Here is a 16,694-nt window from a genome sequence, read left to right as displayed (position 1 = left end):
TGGGACTTACTCTCAAGTAAGTATGTATAGTTTCAACCACACACATTCACACAACCACTTCTTGCTCTATTGGCTTCCAGAGCATTCCTACACACGTCAGCACCCCACATTGCCCCCAGCTCAGCTTCGTATTTCCACATTTCCAAACTTCCTGTTAGGTTATTTCAGAAGACCCTTGGGTGAAGGGGATGGGGGGAGCTTCCAGAGAAACAGCTGGATTGGGGGAGAAAGTAACCCCCCCACACACACATGTTGTTGTTGTTCAGTCGTTCAGTCGTGTCCGACTCTTCATGACCCCATGGACCATAGCACGCCAGGCCTTCCTGTCCTGCGCACTCTCCCGGAGTGTGCTCAGGTTCATATTCATTGCATCAGTGATGCTATCTAGCCATCTCATCCTCTGCCGTCCCCTTCTCCTTTTGCCTTCAGTCTTTCCCAGCATCAGGGTCTTTTCCAGAGAGTTTTCTCTTCGCATTAGGTGGCCAAAATATTTGAGCTTCAGCTTCAGTATCTGTCCTTCTAATGAGCACTCAGGGTTGATTTCCTTTAGGATGGACTGATTTGACCTCCTTGCAGTCCAGGGGACTCGTAAGAGTCTTCTCCAGCACCACAGTTCGAAAGCATCAATTCTTCGGCGCTCAGCCTTCCTAAGAGTCCAGCTCTCACAGCCATACATTACTACTGGGAAAACCATAGCTTTGATTAGACGGCCCTTTGTTGGCAAGGTGATGTCTCTGCTTCTTACTATGCTGTCTAGGTTTTCCATAGCTTTCCTCCAAAGGAGCAAGCGTCTTTTAATTTCATGGCTACAGTAGGGGTGGACGAAAGTCCCTTACCTTTCGCCGAAGCTTGTTCGTGGTGGTGGGGAGGCGCTTCGCTGCTCCCCCCGCGAAGTTCAGGCCGGGGGGGGAGGCTTCCCGCCTCGCCCCAGCCGAAATTCAGGCCGGGGAGGAGGCTTCCCGCCTCGCCCGGCCGCGAACGCGAAAGTTTTTTTTTTTAAAAAAAACACCCCTGATAGGCTACGTGACGATTAACGTAGCCTATCAGGGCTAGATTTGCAAAGTCAGCCATGATAGGCTACGTCAATCGTCACGTAGCCTATCATGGGTGACTTTTAAAAAAAAAAAGCGCGTACGCTAATGGCGGCCCCCATAGGGAGCCGCCATTCGTGTTCCTTATTTGGTCGCTGTAGTCTACGTAAAGATTTACGTAGACTACAGCGACCAAATAAGGAACACGCTATAGTGTTGCCCTTATTTTCGCCGTAGTCTACGGAAATCTTTACGTCGACTACAGCGACCAAATAAGGAAGGCGAATGGTAGCTCCCTATGGGGGCCGCCATTTGCGTACGCGCTTTTTTTTTTTTTTAAGTCACCCGTGATAGGCTACGTGACGATTGACGTAGCCTATCACGGCTGACTTTGCAAATCTAGCCCTGATAGGCTACGTTAATCGTCACGTAGCCTATCAGGGGGCCTTTTTTTTTCTTTTTCTTTTATTGCAATGGCGGCGGCAGCAGCCGGTCAAAAGACCGGCTGCCGCTCCTGCCCCGCTCGAACACCCGCTGAACCGCTGGCCGGACCCGTCGCCGGGAGGGACATTCGGCGAAGGTAAGTCCCATCCCGGGGGGGGGGGTGCGGGGGGCAGGGGGGTTCAGAGGATTTCTCCCCGAAACTTGTTCGGGGGCCCGAACACGTTGGCGCTCGGCCCCCCGAAGTTTCGGGGAGAAATTCTCCGCCATCCCTAGGCTACAGTCACCATCTGCGGTGATCTTGGAGCCCAAGAAAGTAAAATCTGTCACAGCTTCCATTTCTTCCCCTTCTAGATGCCAGGAAGTGATGGGGCCAGATGCCATGATCTTAGTTTTTTTAATGTTCAGTTTCAAACCAGCTTTTGCACTCTCCTCTTTCACCCTCAACAAGAGGCTCTTGAGATCCTCTTCGCTTTCTGCCATTAGGGTGGTATCATCTGCATATCTGGGTTGTTGATAATTCTCCCAGCAATCTTAATTCTGACCTCTGATTCATCCAACCCGGCATTTCTCATGATGTACTCTGCATATAAGTTAAATAATCAGGGTGACAATATGCAGCCTTGTCGTACTCCTTTCCCAGAAAGTAGTTTTTCATATTACCTGGTATGTTTATTACTTATTTTTGTCATTCCCTGAGCATGTGCGGAGTGTGCTTTTTATTCAAACATCAAAAAAAAGCCTGCTAATCTTTCCCTCCTGCCACATTTGTACAAGTGCAACTACTTCAGAAAGAACTTTCCATTTTACTGTCTCTCTGTCATGAGTTTCATAACACCAGTGTGGTGTAGTGGTTAGAGAGCTGGACTGATGGAGTGGTTCGAGTGTTGGACTGGGAGTGAGGAGGTCTGGGTTCTAGTCCCTACTTGGCCAAGGAAGCTCACTGCGTGACTTTGGGTCAGGCACTGACTCGCAATCCAACCAACCTCACAGGTTTGTTGTGAGGATTCTCCCCTAATTCAGCTGTTTCTCCGGAAGCCCCCCCTTCACCCAAGGGTCTTCTGAAGCAACCTAACAGGAAGTTTGGAAATGTGGAAATATAAAGCTGAGCTGGGGGCAATGTGGGGTGCTGTAGGATTGCTCTGGAAACCAACAGATCAAGAAGTGATTGTGTGAATGTGTGTGGTTGAGACTATGCATATTTACCTGAGACTAGGTCCCACTGACTTCAGCAAAGGAGATCGTTACCCACTGAACTCAATAGGACTTAGTTCTGAGAAGACATGCAACAGGCTTGTGCTGTTGATCAGTTAAAAATCCCCAAGGCTGCTCAAAACTTCTACTGAAGACAACAGTGCTGACATCTGACATGTAGGAACTTTTCAGCCAGGCAGAAAGAAGCCTTGAAAGCTGGGATTCTCAGGCTATTATGCTTTCGAACTTGTTTTTCCTCTGCTCTCAGGGCTTCGAGGACTGGCGTGGTCATTTTTAAAGGTTCTTTCTTTCTTTCTTTCTTTCTTTCTTTCTTTCTTTCTTTCTTTCTTTCTTTTGAGTTGCTTTAAGGGAACAGTTATCTCTCAGGCACACCTCAGACAGCCTTCTTCTGAACGCCCCTGCAAGGAAGTGCTGCTGCTGGAAGTGATCATGGCTGGGTCGCTGCCCCGGAGGCTTGGGATTGCCGGCGAAGCGGCGGAGGAAGAACACGCACCTTTGCCTGCCCCTAAACAGCTCCTCACAAGGTAAGCACCAAACCACCCCACTGATGAGAATTTATCTAAAATTCTCCGCTGTTGGGTGAATAATTTTGAACGAAGTTCTTTTTGCTTCTCCCTCCCCAGTGAATGCTAAAAAAAATAGGTAACAAAAACTTCCAGACTGCACTAACAGGCGTACAGGTGAGGGCTGGAAGGGGCCCCAGCAACGCCTGTCATTGCTGCGCTTTGAGGAGCGTGTCTCCCTCCTTTGCTCTTCTTCTTTTATCTCGGCGTGCCTGGGCTCTGGGAGGAAGGCCAAAGGCAAGCATTGCTGAAGCGGCCCGGTCAGCAGCAGTGGGTGAGCTGGTTGGCGTTGTCCGCTAAGTCCTCCGTTCTTGCTAGCCTTCGAAGCATCTGCCAGTGCCCCCTTCCTCTCCCAGTCGCCCTCGCCCCGCTGCCTGCCGCCAGACAGCTGAACGTGGAGCCTAGCGAGAAGAACAAGGCGGAGAGGAGCGGACGGAACGATCCCCCCGTGCCTCTCCTGCCGGCGGTCTCCCCCGAGTTTGGAGGCGGCCGCCTGTCGACTTAGGATTGCGCCCTAAGGACATAATTTCGCCCCTGTGGGTTTTTCAGAGAACTACTTCTAAACCGAATTTAAACTTCAGGCCGTGACTTTTGGCGCCTTTAACATTTTCAGTTTCACATTAAAGGTTTTGTGATTATGTGATTAAAGGTCACATTTTCCGCTTTGGCCTGATGGCCTTCCTCATACCGAGGGGTCGGACTGTCGGCTGTCAGATCGTTGTGAGGTGTTGCCTGCAGATATCTACACTGGCAGCTCCTGCTTACTGAAATCGTAGTGAAGCTTCCTGGTGTTTTGTAATGATATTTCTTAACCATTACACAAGGCACATTTTTTGCCTTGGTTTCACACATGCAGCTTGTGCCCAGGCGGAGGCTTGCAGCTTAGCACACACTTCAAAGTGTGTTGCTCCAACCCGGCTCTTTGATGCTGCCCTTATCTCGCTCTGGCTCCCACTGCAGTCTCCTCCGTTTGTTTTATTTGATGCCAGAGTTGGGAACCTTTGTTCTGCTGAGGAGATGTAGGTTGGCAGTGGACAGGGCAGAAGCCAGCAGTTGGCACAGCCACCCTCTTCCTGCCACCCTATTTCTCTCTCTCTCGCTCTCTCTCTGACTGCACCCAGCGGGCTGCTGACTTGCAAAGGGCTCTTGAACGGAGGCTGCTGGCCAGCTAGGTCAATCCTTGTGCTAAGTCCACATGTCCTGTGACCCACCCGCCGCACTGTTGCCACAATGCAGCCCCCTCCTCCCACCTCATGCCTGACATTTCTGTCCTGCCATGCACGTGTAAAAAGAGCTCACTGCCCTGCTGACTGCTCCCTCCTTCTCCTTGCAGTCCAGCCCCCAACACCCATGGACTTCCCTCCTCGTCAGGCTCATGGGATGGGGGAATCCCACCTCTGTCCATCTCCTGCCCTGCCTGATCTTCTCCTGAGCTCCCCTTGGGCTCCAGCAGCACTCACCCCTCCATGACTGTGTCTTCCCTAACCTGGTCCCTTGAACATGGTTCACATTGCAAATTCAATCAGCAGCCAGGGCCAATGGTCAGGGATGATGGGAGTAGAAGTCCAAATTATCAAAATGGCCATGGGATAGGGAAGCCTGGGATCCCTGCCTAGCTAGGCTCTGGGTACAAATGAAGACAGCTCAAAAGTCACTGGTCTTTACTGACAGCAACCTCAGGAGAGATGTGGTCTCTGCCAGGAAAGAAAACCAGACAGATGGTTTTCCAGGCTGCAGGGCTCCTGAGGCCGTGTATAATGACCAGACAGACCAGGGGGGTAGCAGGTGCAGGTCCTTTGTGGGGCTGGAGTGTGAAATACCATACCTGTGGCATAACTGTCTGTTCTGGGGGATGCAAGGCTACAGGAGCCTGGATGAAAGGAGGTGTTTGGCAGCAGCACCTGGCGCAGTCGGAATACATTTGGTGTATGTGCTGTGCAGGCTTGTGGATGGGCCTCTGCCTTCAGTGCCACCGCATGGTAACTTGAATCAATACCTGCTGGGCAGCAGCCAGTGGAGAAAAGGGGAAGAGAAGGCATCAAGGAGCCAGCAGGCAAAATCTCAGACTTATTACAGATGTAATAAATAAATAAAGCATAGTGGTCCTGATTGCTGCGGGCAGGGCAAGGTTCAAAACTCTCTGCAAAATCCAACGCAAGTCTTACTTAAAGTAGACATTTTGAAATGAATGGGACTTAAGTTAGTGATGAGTAATTTAAATCCCATTCATTTCAATGGGTCTATTCTAAGTTGGACTTATGTTGGATTTTGCCCTCTTTCTCCTCCTCAGTGATGGTGTGCATGGGAATGGCTTGTCTAGAATAAAACCATCCAGAGACCCCTCATATTGCTAAAAGGTCCAGCGTCATTTATCTTAGCATGCCTGGTGTCTGGGAGGAAGTCCAAAGGCAAGCATTGCTGAATGGGGTCTGTTCAACAGCAGTTGTTGAGCTGATTAAAGTTGTCCACTAATTCCTCCATTCTTGGTAGCCTTCAAAGTCTCTACCACATGCTACTTTTCCCCCATCAGAAATGCATTAAAAACCTGGCAGTATCCAAACAGAGTTTTTACTTTGATTGTGAGCATTTTTCACAAGTCATTCCTGACAATACCATCCTTAATCATGACTAAGGATATAATTTCACCTGCAACTGCAGTTTTTTCAGCAAAGCGGTTATACATTTAGACATCACACTTCCCCTTCTAAACTGAATTTTAACTTAAGATCATAATTTTTGATACGTTTTGAATTTCACATTAAAAATACAGCATTTTGCTTGTTGGCCCTCCTTATTCTTCTATTGGGGATATAGATAACTGTGTGGTCTACATGTACATGAAACAATACTGAAGCCATTTCATGTTGTAGCATTTACAGGTTATGAGGTGTGCAGAATAGATGACCTGCCCAAAGGACCACGGGTTCTTGTTTATTACCATGGAGCCAAAGGAGAAGGGGACGGCAGAGGATGAGATGGCTAGATAGCATCACGGATGCAATGAATATGAACTTGAGCACGCTCCGGGAGAGAGCGCAGGACAGGAAGGCCTGGCGTGCTATGGTCCATGGGGTCACGAAGAGTCGGACACGACTGAACGACTGAACAACAACAACAACAAGCCATACCAATAGACTGTTGCTTTATAGATGCTACAAAAACAGAGTCACAGGAAGATTTTGCTATTCTGAGGGGTGCTGGAAAAAGCAAAAGACGCAGAATAACAATTATAAATAAATAACAAGCAAGTGAGGTGATTGTGATCTGATTATTGGGAAATGGCAGGAGCAGTCATCTCTGTGGCACCCCTCTCTGCATGCTAGAGCAGAGCAGGGATTTACTGGAACTCTGCAATAATCCTCTTATCCATTCCCAGGGGACAGTATGCAAGGAAAGAGTTGGAAGCCTCTGTGCCAGAATACTGTTCAGTTTCTGCAGTCTAGGTCTTGTGTACTGATATAAAACGGTAGCCAAAGGAAAAATGGGAGTTGTTGTTGTTCAGTCGTTCAGTCGTGTCCGACTCTTCGTGACCCCATGGACCATAGCACGCCAGGCCTTCCTGTCCTGCGCTCTCTCCCGGAGCGTGCTCAAGTTCATATTCATTGCATCCGTGATGCTATCTAGCCATCTCATCCTCTGCCGTCCCCTTCTCCTTTTGCCTTCAGTCTTTCCCAGCATCAGGGTCTTTTCCAGGGAGTTTTCTCTTCGCATTAGGTGGCCAAAATATTGGAGCTTCAGCTTCATTATCTGTCCTTCCAATGAGCACTCAGGGTTGATTTCCTTTAGGATGGACTGATTTGACCTCCTTGCAGTCCAGGGGACTCGTAAGAGTCTTCTCCAGCACCACAGTTTGAAAGTATCAATTCTTCGGCGCTCAGCCTTCCTTATAATCCAGCTCTCACAGCCATACGTTACTACTGGGAAAACCACAGCTTTGATTATGCAGACTTTTGTCGGCAAGGTGATGTCTCTGCTTCTTACTATGCTGTCTAGGTTTGCCATAGCTTTCCTCCCAAGGAGCAAGCGTCTTTTAATTTCATGGCTACAGTCACCGTCTGTGGTGATCTTGGAGCCCAAGAAAATAAAATCTGTCACTGCTTCCATTTCTTCCCCTTCTAGATGCCAGGAAGTGATGGGGCCAGATGCCATGATCTTAGTTTTCTTAATGTTGAGTTTCAAATGAGCTTTTGCACTCTCCACTTTCACCCTCAACAAGAGGCTCTTGAGATCCTCTTCGGTTTCTGCCATTAGGGTGGTATCGTCTGCATATCAGAGGTTGTTGATAATTCTCCCAGCAGTCTTAATTCCGACCTCTGATTCATCCAACCTGGCATTTCTCATGATGTACTCTGCATATAAGTTAAATAAGCAGGGTGACAATATGCAGCCTTGTCGTACTCCTTTCCCAATTTTGAACCACTCGGTTGTTCCATGTCTGGTTCTTACTGTTGCTTCTTGACCCTCGTACAGGTTTCTCAGGAGACAGGCAAGGTGGTCTGGTACTCCCATCACTTTAAGAATTTGCCACAGTTTATTGTGATCCACACAATCAAAGTCTTTAGCGTAGTCAATGAAGCAGAAATAGACGTTTTTCTGGAATTCTCTTGCTTTCTCCATGATGCAGCGAATGCTGGCGATTTGATCTCTAGTTCCTCTGCCTCTTTGAAACCCAGGTTGTACTTCCGGTAGTTCTCGGTTCGCATACTGCTGAAGCCTAGCTTGTAGGATTTTGAGCATCACCTTGCTGGCATGTGAAATGAGCGCAATTGTGCGGTAGTTTGAACACTCTTTGGCATTGCCCTTCTTTGGAACTGGAATGTAAACTGACCTTTTCCAGTCTTGCGGCCATTGTTGAGTGTTCCAAATTTGTTGGCATATTGAATGCAGCACTTTAACAGCATCATCTTTTAGGATTTTAAATAGCTCAGCTGGAATACTGTCATCTCTGCTAGCTTTGTTGTTACTAATGCTTCCTAAGGCCCACTTGACTTCACTCTCGAGGATGTCCGGCTCGAGTTCAGTGACCGCACTATCATGGCTATCAGGGACATTCAGATCTTTCCTGTATAGTTCTTCTGTGTATTCTTTCCACCTCTTCTTAATCTCATCAGCTTCTGTGAGGTCCCTGCCTTCTTTGTCCTTTATCATGCCCGTCTTTGCACAAAACGTTCCCTTGAGATCTCCAATTTTCTTGAAGAGATCTCTAGTCTTTCCCATTCTGTTGTTTTCCTCGATTTCTTTGCATTGTTCATTTAAGAAGGCCTTCTTGTCTCTCCTTGCTATTCTCTGGAACTCTGCATTCAGTTGGATATATCTTCCCCTTTCTCCCTTGCTTTTCACTTCCCTTCTTTCCTCAGCTACTTGTAAAGCCTCATCAGACAGCCACTTGGCGTTCTTGCATTTCATTTTCTTTGGGATGGATTTCGTTGCTGCCTCCTGAACAATGTTATGGACCTCCATCCATAGTCCCTCAGGCACTCTGTCTATCAGGTCTAATCCCTGAAATCTATTCGTCACCTCCACTGTATATTCATAAGGGATATGATTGAGGTCATACCTGAATGGTTTAGTGGTTTTCCCTATGTTCTTCAATTTAAGCCGAAATTTTGCAAGAAGCAGCTCATGATCTGAGCCACGGTCAGCTCCAGGTCTTGTTTTTACTGACTGTATGGAGCTTCTCCATCTTTGGCTGAAAAGTACATAAACAATCTGATTTCGATATTGACCATCTGGTGATGTCCATGTGTAGAGTCACCTCTTGTGCTGTTGGAAAAGAGTGTTTGCTATGATCAGCGTGTTCTCTTGGCAAAACTCTATTAGCTTTTGCCCTGCTTCATTTTGTACTCCAAGGCCATGCCTGCCTGTTATCCCGGTGATTTCTTGACTTCCTACTTTAGCATTCCAATCCCCTATGATGACGAGGACATCTTTTTTGTGTGTTAGTTCTAGAAGGTGTTGTAGGTCTTCATAGAACCGATCAACCTCAGCTTCTTTGGCATCAGTGGTTGGGGCATAGACTTGAATTACTGTGATGTTGAATGGTTTGCCTTGGATTCATACTGAGGTCATTCTATCATTTTTGAGATTGTACCCCAGTACTGCTTTTCCCACCCTTTTGTTGACTATGAGTGCTACTCCATTTCTTCTAAGGGATTCTTGGCCACAATAGTAGATATGATGGTCACCTGAATTAAATTCGCCCATGCCTGTCCATTTTAGTTCGCTGATTCCCAGGATGTCGATGTTCAATCTTGTCATCTCATGTTTGACCACCTCCAGCTTACCTTGATTCATTGATCTTACATTCCAGGTTCCTAAACAATATTGTTCTTTAAAGCATCGGATTTTCTTTTCACCACCAGACACATCCACAGGTGAGTGTCCTTTCAGCTTTGGCCCAGCCGCTTCATTCTTTCTGGCGCTACTTGGAAATACCCTCTGCTCTTCCCCAGTAGTATATTGGACACCTTCCGACCTGAGGGTCTCATCTTTCGGCGTCATATCTTTTAGCCTTGTGATACGTTCCATGGGGTTTTCTTGGCAAGAATACTGGAGTGCGTTGTCATTTCCTTCTCCAGTCGACCACATTTTGTCAGAACTCTCTGCCATGACCTGTCCATCTTGGGTGGCCCTGCACGGCATAGCTTATGGCTTCACTGAGTTACGCAAGCCCCTTCGCCACAACAAGGCAGTGATCCATAAAGGGGGTCCTCATTCCTACTTTTCTATATTTCTCATTCCTTGCACCAACTTTACAGAGGTAACGATGCAGATAACTCCACATGGTTGTGTATTTTGAAATTCTGGAATATTTGGTATATCATCTCCATATTTAGCTTAGGAAATAGTCCAGCCAACCTTGTGAATAAGAGGCAGAAAAGCTACCTCTGAAATGTGCAAAAGTTTAAGGACCAGGGAGCTCCACCAGGGAGTGCCCTTCCTGCCTTCCTCAACTTCTCACACCAGGGAATGCTCTAGAGACCCAGCATTGGGAGGCCCGCAAAATGACCTGGAAACTCTGGATGCGGTGCGGGGTGTCCTCAGAGTCTCCTTGCGCAGCCTCAATTAGAGGCCCGGGGAGAAGGGTGGAATGGACTTCTGCCCGCTCCCTTCAGCCTTAGAGCTACTGCAGAGGCTTCTCATGGGTTCCGGAGATGAATTCATGCATCTGTTTTAACATGCTTTTGGCCCCCTTGGGGCTCTTTCAGAAGGAATCTTCACCATCATAAGGCATTTCCTGGCCCTCCTGACAATGATGCCTTCCCTTGGGAGCCAGGGCAGGTGTCAGCAGTGTGCTGTCTTTGAGCACAGCCGTCCCAGCATTTGCCTAAGGCTGACAGCATCTTTCGGAGGCACCAATCAGCCTTGGCAAATGTGGATAAAGGCTGTACGGCCAGAGAGTATAAAGAAAAGAAAAGAATCATGACAATTTCTTTAGATTTATCTTTAGGTTTTAAGTAAGCTAAATGTACATCCCCCTTGTGGATTGAGGGTTTATTTGTGGTGTAATTTTGTTCAGCCCTGTTAATGATCTTCTCAACTGCAGTGTGTTCCTTTTAATTCACCTCCTGTGCAGGTCCAGCCCTTCAACTGATGTACTTATTAATTTCTTTACCTGTTCAGGCAGGAAGCAACTTCATTCAGAACAAAAAATTCTGTTTAGCGATGACAAAGAACGCTGAACTGTGGCTGGTGTTTTTTCAAGTAGGAGGGGCTGTCGCTCAGTGTGACAGAGCACATGCGTTGCATGCAGAAGGTCCCAGTTTCGATTCTCAGCATCTCCAGGTGGGGCCAGGAAAGAATTCTGCCTGAATCCCCGGAGAGCTGCTGCCAGTCAGTGTCAGCAATACTGCGCTAGATGGACCAAGGATCTGACTCAGTATAAGGCAGCTTGCTATGTACCTATGAAGTGGCCAGAGATTTATTCCTACTACATTAAATCCAGGGAACATAACACCAAGATAAGGTCCAAAGATACATTTTATCAGCTAGAAAAGCAAAAATGCCATTAACATGCTGCCTAGTTTGGTACCAAGAAAGAAGTCAAAAATTATGTTATTTGTAGGGTGCTTCCAGATGGGGCTTTTATACTGCCAGTGGCCTGCCTCATTCACAGAATTTTATGGGCTGTCCAGATGACAAAATCTTCAGCTAGTACCCCTCCTGTATTTCCCCACCACTTCTTCCATCTTTTTACTTATTGCAGAAACTCTGATAAGACAGAAACAACGTTATAGGGGCATGATGCCTTCTTATTGGAGGCAAGGGGAGGGAGAATGAGGGACAGCTCTGTCCTGTCCCCTGTTTCCCGGTGCCAAGTCCAGTTCAGTGAGCCAGGAACTGAGTGTCCAAACCAGGCTGTTAAGTGTGACTATGCCACAGCCAGGTTCAATTTTGCAAACCTCAGAAGCAAAAGAGGAGTATCTCCATGGAGAAGGGAGGTAGCAGGATGTCTGTGGGGGACAGGAGCCTGGTCTGCCATTCCCCATTCACTTCTCAAAATAGCCCTTCAATACACTTAGCTGGTGACAGAACCCTAGAGGATATCTCATCAAGTTTCTCCTCTCCACGTGTCCAAACCCTGCATTTTCAGTGATCTACATGGGCTGAAGTGACAACAACAAAGTTGTAATAATGTCTGTCTTTTGATCTTTAGCCCATCGTCCCTATATTTACACAAAATCTGCAAGAGGGATACAGGACATATGGAAAGATACGTAAGTTACACTTCATACTTTCTTAGGAGCATGTTTTGTAGATAGCATACCTATGCACCCTTAGTTAGGAGTAATCCTTGCTGAATACAGCAGGACTTACATCTGAGGGAAAAAAGCAAGAGGTCAGGTATTTTTTTTAAATCTAGTTTATGCATACAAAAATTTGGTAGGCTTTCATATCTATTCTGAAAGCTGATTGAAGGGTGGTATATATAGGTTTTCCCTTCTCCTACATTTTTATTATGGAGAATGGCAATGGATGTGATGCAAAACTTTACATGTTCTCAGGGGCTTTCCATATGTTTCTCTGATGAGAAATACCTGTGAATGCATCAGTATCCATGCTTTCTATACACAGAGCTTATAGACTGCATCCGTGATATATGCGGTGACTCATGCTAATTTTCTCAAACTTTTCATAACAGATGCCTCATGTGCAAGCAAAGCCCCAACTAATTTCAAAAAACCTCTCTTTGCAACGCCCCGGCTAATTTCAAGAAGACTCTCTGCAGTCTGTCAATATGTGATCCCAAGCTTATCGTAATTTCATATACAGGTCTAATGAGATGGCTTAATGGAAAAACTGGGCTTATAGGCTTTCCGGCATATGGATTCTTACCAGTCAAATTTCGTACACATATTGGACAACCAATTCCATACGATCCAGATATAACTGCTGAAGAACTAGCTGAAAAAGTAAATGCTCTAAGATTCAGGGACACCATGAAGGGAAGGTCATATGAGTGTTGGGCTCAATAATCTCCAATATGTTATTCATTCATCACACATTCTCAGTGCATGACCAGTGCAAGGCTGCACCTCGGGCATTTGGGCTTCCAACCCAAAGTGGTTCATAAATAGACCAAAGCGTATCTTCAATAACAAGTCTTACAAAATTCATGAACGCATTGGTTTGTTAGTCTTACCAGTTGAACTTGCAGCATAGGCTCATGTGAGATCAATTGGGTTGGGCTCCCAGCTCCAGTTTGGCTCCAAGTGTGGTGCTGAGTGTGGACACACTCCATGTGACACCAAGGCACACGCTGAAGTGCTGGCCTCCGCTGCCATGTTGGTTTTATGAGGGGAGCGACCGGGAAGTCGGCCTTCTGGGAGACCAATCCTCCAGTTCCTCTCTCTGATGCTCTCCTTCTCTCTAGTCACCCCTTCCTCTCCGGATGGAGTCGTGGGGGCTGCCGGTCCCCTAGGCGGGATGGACAAGGCGGCGCTGGCATTGGCAAAGCTCCTGATGCAGTGTCAGAGCTCATAATTTTGAATTTAGAAAGAATTTCAATTAATACTAATTATAGTAATTTACTTATAACTAATTTTCTTGGACAAAGCAATTTAGGAATCAATATACTTAAAAGCACCAGCTGTACATTCTTGACATTTGATTCATTTTGTAGCTAAATGAATTAGTTGCAGAATTAATTACTGACTGCTATAGCTATTTCAAATTGAATGGAAACAGGCTCTACATCTGGAAAATCATGCATTTTTTATCATGGGTATTAAGGAAAAAAAGTAGAAAAGGATGAAGATGAAGCAAAGACATCTAGTCATTAGCAGAGGAAATCAAGGCACTCATAAGCAAAGAATTTAAAGAATTTGAAGTACGTGCAATAGAAGGAGTTAAGGAAACTGAGCAAACACGATTGCAAAGGACAGACGAGAAACAGAAAGAGGGGGAAGAATTACTAAGAAATATTAGATAAACACAGCCGTAAACGGCAGCAATTTCTGAAAAGTAAGTGGTTTATGGCTGCAAATGGTATAAAATATGCCATTTATGGCTGTAATTTTCCTGTGATAGGCTAATGACAGCCACCATTAGCCTATCTCATTTGTTTGAAAGCTGGAGAGCTGCCCCATGGGAAGACTTGTGGATGCAGAGGGGAGTGTGGCTGGTCTGCTATGGACTCCAGAGGTCATATTCTTTGGAATCCAGCCTCCTTTGAGTCTGCGGCAGTTTCTGCAGCACCCCTAATGATGAGCTCTGTCAGGTGAGAGATGGGGGAAGTGTGACCCTATTGATTCTCCTTGATTTCTCAGGGGCTTTTCAGCACTATCAGCCATGGTATGCTTCTGGGATGACTCTCTGGCCTGGCAGGGCAGAGTCCTTGAGGTGGTTTCATTCCTATCTGGATGGTCAGCTGCAGAAGGTGGTGCTTGAGGGATATTGCTCAACTCTGTGACTTCTGTTCCACAGGGGTCAGTGATAATTATCACTCTCTACCAGTACACAACAGCCAATGGTGGCATGATTTCTCAAACATAGGTGAAAATTGGATTAGAATAATAAATTGTATTGATGGGAAAATGGGAAGTTTAAATGCCTTGTTATATTTATGGTCTCTTTTATAGCAAAGGGCCATGGTGGCTTAGTGGTTAAGACGCTGAACTGCAGACTGGAAGGTCGGCAGGTCAGCAGTTCGAGACCCGAGTGCTGCGTGACGGAGTGAGCTCCCGTCTTCAGTCCCAGCTTCTGCCAACCTAGCAGTTCGAAAGCAAGAAATTGCAAGTAGATAAATAGGTACCGCCTCGACGGGAAAGGTAACAGCGTTCCGTGCACCTCGGTGTTCAGTCATGCCGGCCACATGACCACGGAAGCATCTTCGGACAGCGCTGGCTCTTCGGCTTAGAAAGGGGGATGAGCACCGCACCCTAGAGTCGGACACGACTGGTTGGGGACACCTTTACCTTTGATAGCAAGGCTTGAAGTATATCTTTGATTCTAACCTATGGGCTTTTTTCCCTCTTTCCTCCTAAATAGGCAAAAATTGCAATGGAAGCTTTGCGAGACAAACACCAGAAAATACCCGGAAGTATACTGAGAGCCCTTGGGGAACGCTTTGGGAAGCGTCACAAAGATGAATAGTGTGAATAATGACCTGCATGGATATGATCTCTCTGCAGTGATCCTCCCAAGCAGTTTTAAATGGATTCAGATGGATTCCAGAGGTCTCTGTGGGTTTTCCTGCTGTTATGTGCTCCTGTCGAAGCCCTGCACACTCGTGGAATGCAGAGATGACTAGGAGCTTTTCTACATGAGGCCTTTGTTGTGTGCTTGTCATTCCCTACTTATGAGTGTTTATAGGTTTTTTAAACAATGGTGTGACCCTTCAGTTTTGCTTCTGTTTGTAATAGTGCTTTCTGCAAGTTTTTTAAGACCAGGGAAAATGGGGTATTATTTCTGATTGTAAAAGAAAGGGTGATTTCCTCTTGTGTACTTGTGCTATTTTGCTATACTACAATGCCATCTAGAGGTTATGTAGTGGAACAGCGGTAAAGGAAACACTCCTCATGTAGTGGTTTAATCTCAGTTTTTGCGAAGAAACCGAAAGTCAATGCAGTGGATTAACAGGCTTGTGTAGAAAAGCCATAGGACAGTTCACACCATTGCTCCCAAGCACCCTCTCCCTCTGAGGGAGCTCCCCACCAGAGCTGAGGACAATGAAGTAAGAGGGAAGATGGCTAGAATGCAGGTGGAGGAAAACTAGTGCCAAAGCTGACTGAAGCCAGGCTAGAACTCATTATCAAGCCAAATTTGTGGCGAAGATTATGGCAAATAGCGAGTTCCTTTCCACTAGCATTGCATCTTCTCAGTGTTGTGCAGAGGACCTTTTCCAAGTGAAGTTGATGGCCTTTTCATTTTCCCCAGACGTTTTAGCCCTTCAATTTTGAAAAAAACAAAAAAACAAAAACGTGTTAATGTGTTTTTAGATCTTTGCACTGCTGCTGGCTTTTTTCTTGGTTACTATTTTGGTTTTATTCTGTTTTACTGTGTTACTGCATTTTATCATTTTAAGCTTTATCTTGTAACCACCCAGAAATGTAATAAATAAATAACATGTGCAGTTGTTCTCTCACACCTTTGTAGCATTGGGACTTGAGTGGATAGTTCTCAATACTTGATACTTTCACAAATCCTTTTCAGAACCAACCTAAACTCAGCCTCTGCATCCCTAATTCACATTCTCAGTCCTCAACCTCTCCCTAATCCCGACCTTGTTTTTGTTTTTTCACCAGACTGTAAACTATCCATGAAACCAATGGCCTGCAGAGCCTTTTGGAGCTGACCTACGGCCTCTGCTCCGTGCCCATGCTCACCCCCACACAGCAATGAGGTTTTGAAAAACGAAGGAGTTGCCATTGGCAACAGTGAGATAGCAGCCAGGGGTGGGTGGGTCTCTGGGATGGCAGCTGGGAGGGGAAGGATGTGTTCATGATCAAGTGTGACAAACGGACACGTGTGTGAGAAAGGGCATGGAGTGTGACCATCTCATGTTAAGATGGCCCCCCTGCAATCGTTCTCTCTTAAGATCATCATCTTCCTACACCTACTCTCTGAAGAGGTGATGTTCTAGAGCAGAGCTTTCCGAACTGTGCGCCGCGACACATTAGTGTGTCGCCGGCAGCGTGTAGGCATGTCGCGTGAAATGCAGAAAGTTGTGCGGAAGGGCACCGCGGAGCTCCCTTACTCGCGTTTGCTTCCCTTGGCCCCTCCCCCGGAACTTCCTAAAGCAGCTGATGTTAAAGCAGCTAAGCCTTAGCAGCTAAGGCTTAGGCTTAGCTGCTTTAACATCAGCTGCTTTAGGATCGTGTGGTGTCTTGACGTAGGACGCACGTGATTGGCAGTGTTGGAGCGGTACGGCGAGGGGCGTGGTAACGCTGGCCGTACAAGGAGTGTGGAGAATTACTGAGTAATTCTTGTGTTGTCTAGAACT

General features: G+C 46.5%; 1 long non-coding RNA gene across 2 annotated transcripts; it reads left to right on the top strand.

Moving 5' to 3' along the window:
* Positions 1–2,633: 2,633 nt before the first annotated feature.
* On the top strand, positions 2,634–15,830 carry LOC146346957 (uncharacterized). Of its 2 annotated transcripts, XR_014790111.1 has the most exons (3): positions 2,634–3,211; positions 11,907–11,967; positions 14,741–15,830. It is a non-coding gene; the product is annotated as an uncharacterized LOC146346957 (long non-coding RNA). The 2 variants fall into 2 exon arrangements; XR_014790112.1 differs by lacking the exons at positions 2,634–3,211; positions 14,741–15,830 and adding an exon at positions 13,781–13,928 and having other exon boundaries at positions 11,934–11,967.
* The last annotated feature ends 864 nt before the right edge of the window (positions 15,831–16,694 follow it).

The sequence above is a fragment of the Heloderma suspectum genome, chromosome 4 (genome assembly GCF_057233095.1).
Source record: "Heloderma suspectum isolate Gila_16-S chromosome 4, 16-S_ref, whole genome shotgun sequence".
Classification (NCBI taxonomy): Eukaryota; Metazoa; Chordata; class Lepidosauria; order Squamata; family Helodermatidae; genus Heloderma; species Heloderma suspectum.
This window is presented reverse-complemented; position numbering and strand designations above follow the sequence as displayed.